A 5,927-nucleotide genomic window follows, 5' to 3' on the forward strand; every position below is an offset into this window, starting at 1 on the left:
TTGCCTCTAATTTCCACATAGATCATCTAATCTGCATCACATTCAATGTGATTGATCCTTGTCCAGTCCCCCACAAAGATCTGATGACATATCCGGTGGGCGTGGCCTAATTCGTCAACAGCGCCCCCTAGAATATTTGAAAAAAACAGCCCCAAGACATGCTTTGACCGAGGATTGTGAAATTCGGTACACATATGTCACTTCTTAGGACCTACAAAAAAGTCTCTTGGAGCATTGGTCCAAACCCCACAGGAAGTCGGCCATTTTGGATTGAAGTTGCCATTTTGACCCTGTTTTGGCCGTCTCTAACCCGCATATCTGAGCGAACTCCTCCTACAGCTTTTGACTTAGAGACTTGAAAATCACTCTGTATACTCTTAAGGGATTGGGGATCAAAAGTTATCAAAACCTTTTTGATACATGAAAGCGTGTGGGCGTGGCCACGCCTCAAAATATGACTTCTCGCCATAAAACACTAAATTTATATAGCTCCTACAAGGAAAGTCACAGACAAATGAAACCTTCTGGGATTGATCTGCCTCTAGGCCTCAACAATATTCACTGATCAGATGCTGACATCATCGAAGCCCCGCCCCCTGAGAACAGGAAGTAGCAGGTTTTCCTTTCCAGAGTCAATGTTTGATGTTCTTCACCTAATCAATGTGAAAATGTTCCAAGTAACAGCTAACATGATGCTCTTAGACAGTCGACAGTACTTACTGCTTTAGCTGGAGGGTGTGAATATGATGGCGTGGCGAATTCTTATGTCATGCCACGGCCATACGTTTGGCTCTAAATTACACATGCATGGTCCGATTCACTCCAAACTGAATGCTTGATCTTTGTCATCCCCCAAACAGCTCTATTGGATTACATTTAAATTTGGATCAATAGCGCCCCCTAGGACACTTCAAAGGCTATATCCCCCTCACACATCATCAGATCCACTTGAAAGTTAGTATACATGATCATGAGTTAATGATTGACATTTTGACACAGTCAATTGATGATGTCGTTTTAGCCCCACACACAAACAAACAAGTGAGTGCAGCTTCCATCTGGAAGGTCAGATTTACTCGAAATTTTGAATGCTTTTTGCCAGACTGAAACTCTGCATGACCGAAGATTATATGACATGTTGCTCAAAGTGCCACCTACTGGCGACGTGTTGAAGTGACGCGGTGTCATCGTATGTAGGAGGCGATGCCAGGCTCCTGCGGTCGCTCAACAGCCCGAGTTGCGCTGAGGGGTGCGAGGGCCTTCAAAGCTGCTTGCAGGTTTCTAGTTATTATTATTATTATTATTCTCTGCTAAACGTTGTTAGGCACAAGAACCAGAGAATGCTGGAAAACAACTGACATAGCAACCTAGTAGGAAATCGCAACCACTATTCAGATAATAAAAGTCAAATCACCTAATAACAAGGGGGTGCTATTAAATATGACATCGCATTTTGGTTATAGCTTATACTACTCCAAAGGTTTATATCACGTTGTTCTTTGGATGATTCTGCACAGCGCCATAGAAAGAGAGAGTTACGACACTCCCATTGACCTCTATAGAAAGAATGGAATGCGGAAGTCACATGGGTCATGGAGCTGCTAATAGTTCCAAACACAACTCCAGCATTGGACGTACTTCATTCTCTGTGTTTCGTAAGGATTTTTTACGGTAAGATGATGAAAATACAACATTATCTTGATATTGTGAGGCTTTAGTTGACTGTTCTGTATCGCAGTTTAGCAATTATATTTTATATCGGCAGGTTTAGTTAATTAAGCATGTTAACTCGCTTGTTGTATTTTAATCGCAACTAGCTCATTGCACACATGGCGGGTTTAGACGGGTCTATCTCATTGTGTCTGATTCAGCATTTTAAAATGTCCATTACAGCTTACATTCTTAACATTGATAATTTTCTATTTTTTTTTATTGTAATTCCAGCAAATGAACTAGCACCTCTTTAAAAATACTGTGATATTGACATGGTTAATTTAGTTAAAGTTATAGATTGTTTGTCAACAACGGCCAAATAAATGGGGACATTATCATTAAACGTGATTGTGAAGATGAGTCATTTTTTATTATTCTTTTCCAGGTAAACCACACAAGAATGGCTTAAATGAATTGCTGAACCATGTTGCACACAAAGCACCACAAAGGTAACACGATCTCATTTTTCTGTCCTTAAAAATAAGAACTGAATCAAGATGTATGAACAAAATGATTTTAAGACCGTCACAAAGTTGGTATTTACAGCAAGACTGTTACTTAACATTTGTTCTATGTAATTAGTTTTGCATTTGCCAGTCATGGGTGAAGTTGAAATAGATATTAGAATCTATCTAAAGACAGAACAAGAAATTAAGAATTATTATTGGAACTTATCAGCATCAATACACAGTAGAACAGTAACAAAAAATACTTTTAAACAATCAAAGGTCCATGATAGCAGTCAAGTTGTTTGTTGGGGTGCAAGATGTTGGACCACTTGTTTGCTGAATATTGGACCATTCGCATGTTGTTGGACATCACTATGCCTTTCCAACGGCATCGGCCATTTTGTATCCAGGACAGTCCGCTCCTACATATCCCGTCGAACATTGCGACTGATATGATGGGCGTCCCAAGTCTGACGTCACAGGACGCTATATATGAAGACACCCAGTTTGAACATACGCCTTCAGCTGGAGACCGGGTCCGGCTACCAACATCTGAAGCATCACCTGGAGAAGAGTCCCGAGTGGATCTCATTTATTCTCTCTCGTTGGCCAATGAACAATTCATAACTGAGGTTTCTGGACTAAGAAGGCCAGAAATTTCACTTTGCCGATTGAAGACGTGAGTTTAACACGTAACTAAAAACACAGAGTTTCGAGGAGACGAACCGCCACCGTGTTTTATCCTAGTCGACTTTGATGGTCAGATCATATTTTTCCCTTTCGCCAAGGAGGCCAGAGGACGAAGATTGCTTTTCCTGAAGTTAACTGTGGACGCACAGTAACTTCCAACTTCCACCCCATTCTCTCTCACTCTTAAAGTTAATTTCTAAGCGGCCCGCCTACTGCATTCAGCTGCAGAAAACCAGTGCTGATAAGCAGCAGACCTGCCCCCAGTGTCCACTGGGCGTAATTACAGTTGTGACCAACATTCTCCCAGTCAGGTAGAGAACAACACCTACATCTGGTGGCCATTTAATAAAATTGCAGTTGCAGCTGGATTTCCCAAACTGCAGACCTGCACTCGGTACCATCTGGTGGTCACTAGTGAGAATTACATTTCCTACTTTGATTTTAAACACTCAATTCATTAACACAGGCAGATAATTCCATCACCTATGATCAAAAGGGCATAACTTAAAGTTGAAAGTTGAAGTTACAGATCATTCATTACCACTTTTGGATAAAATTTAAACGTTTTTGCTGGGTTTTATTGTGTGAAGCATGTTTTAATCTGACTCATAAAACTAACTTAGTTGTCTAACAGGAAGGTAGGTGGTTCATATTAGAGAACACTAACATTTATTTGAAGCTAAGAACAGCATTGAATGTTAGTTTCGGTTCCCATTTTTAAAATTTTATTTTGAATTTTATTTTGGGTTATTTCAAAATTCTTTCTCTTCTTTCTTTCCCTCTTTGTGTGTGTTTGCTTGATTACTCCCATTAAAGCATAGACTTGGGTAAGCCACAGTTTGAACGGTCAAACCTGTGTGCCCATTTTAAGCAAACCCATAAACCTGGAAGATACATATATGAATCAGACAGCTAGCTGAATAGCTTAGCCTGTTTGTGTTGCTAATTAATTTAGCTATCATTAAATCACTGAACAGCTTAGCCTGTTGTGTGCTGCTAAATAATTTAGCTATCATTTAATCACTGAACAGCTTAGCTTGTTTGTGCTACTAATTAATTTAGCTATCACTTAATCACTGAACAGCTTGGCCTGTTTGTGCTGCTAATTAATTTAGCTTTCATTTAATCACTGAACAGCTTAACCTGTTTGTGCTGCTAATTAATTTAGCTATCATTTAATCACTGAACAGCTTAGCCTGTTTGTGCTGCTAATTAATTTAGCTATCATTTAATCACTGAGCAGCTTGGGCTGTTTGTGTGCTGCTAATTAATTTAGTAATCATTGGTCACTGAACAACTCAGTCTGTTGCGTTGCTGCTAATTTCTTTAGTGGTGGTTCATAGATAAACAGTTTTGTGTGTTTGCATTATGCATTTTGGGCCAAAGATGGAGGGAACATCCCATACTGCATCTGGAGATGTGTGCATGGTGGAGGACCCCATAGGAATGCAGGCACAAGAGGTGATTGGGTCATTGATTATGTTGTCCCCAGAGGAACGTAAAGGTCTCAATGAGTATGGCACTGAGCAATGTGAAGCCAGGATTCAGGAGTTGCTCCAAGTCATTAAACACCCACCAAAGGACAGACGGGTCTCAGATGTGTTAGGACAGCTCACTCTGTTATATCAGCGAAGGTTAATGTTGGAAGTTGACCAGCGTGTTAAACTGCAGTTTGAGCTGAATGATACTTTGCAGACGGTGGATGTCCTTAGAGGTGAAATAACACAAGTTGGAAATAGATTGGAAGCAATAGAGTGTAGCCATGCCACCCCTCCCCCCCTGGAAGAATGGAGGGACGAACCGAAACCCACCTCACAGGTTGATACCTTTGGAGGTGAGCCACACCTGCGATACCCTGAGAGAACCTGCAGGTCAGATCTGGAGGATGTAGAAGCTGCTCTCCAGAGATTACCTTTCCAGGCTCATGGAGTTCCCCATACATCCACTGAGGCAAGAACAGGTGTTAGTAGTCAGAATAGGTTCAATGGTGCGGTGCCCCATCCCACTGCGATCAGCAGCCATGAACGGTACCTGGCTGGGGACCCAGTAGGTGTAAATAGTTCACGTCTCAGATGCGAGCAGCCTTCAAACTTGACTCGCAGTACGGTCCTCTACAATCCCTCACCTCTGCCAAGGCAACAGGAAAGCCGCCCCTGGGATTCAGGTGGTTCCTACCGCCCTCAACCGCTGCCCAGGACCCAAGTCCGGGAAGCACAGGGCCCACTGTTGTACCGGGAGCAGCCTCCACTGCCTCCTCTGAGGATGAGGCGTGATGCACTGATACACCCTGAGTGCAGCCGGAGTGAACTCTCCGATGATGACTCAGATGGGCCGTCACCAATCCCTGAGAGTGGATTGCGCACCCGCCAGCTTGAGTCCCTTGCCAAAGACAGAGCGTTTCGATCCTAATAATGCAGAATCAAACATTAGGGAAGTTGAACGCTGTCTTCTAGATTTGTATTGCCCATCAGCACGGGAAAAACTGAAGCTCATCTGGAAGACAACATCCAGGAGCGTCCATGTTTTCATGGAGAGCCTAACACCCGCAGTCCGAGACCGTTATTCAACCCTTTGTGAAGCTTTAAGGGAAGAATATTCTGTGTACACGGACCGGGTCTCCGCCACACTTGCCACTTTCACTATCCAGCAAAAGAAAAGCGAAGCACCCAGGGAGTATTACCGGCGCTTGAGAGCCGTTTGCTTCCAAGGACGCAATGCGCCCGGCATTGAGGGGGAACATGCTTTTAAATCCCTGGTCCTCCACAACCTTCATGAAAGTGTGCGATACGATGTTACTCTGTATTGCAGAACCAAGACCATGAGCATGCAAGAGATCCGCAAATATGCTCAGATGGCGTGGGAAACACGTGCTCGCCCGACCAAGGGACCAGAGGGCGAGGCTAGGGTTTTACGGATACATGCAGAAAGTGTGGAGATATATTATGTGTGTGCATCATTATTATTATGTTCATAACCTGTGTGGGAAATGAAATGTATAACCTGTATTAGTATAAGACATTGTGGCCTGCAGAATTGTTATTGCACAAACTTGGCCTTGAGTGTGATGAAGCAGAA

The sequence above is a fragment of the Girardinichthys multiradiatus genome, chromosome 7 (genome assembly GCF_021462225.1).
Source record: "Girardinichthys multiradiatus isolate DD_20200921_A chromosome 7, DD_fGirMul_XY1, whole genome shotgun sequence".
NCBI classification, from domain to species: Eukaryota; Metazoa; Chordata; class Actinopteri; order Cyprinodontiformes; family Goodeidae; genus Girardinichthys; species Girardinichthys multiradiatus.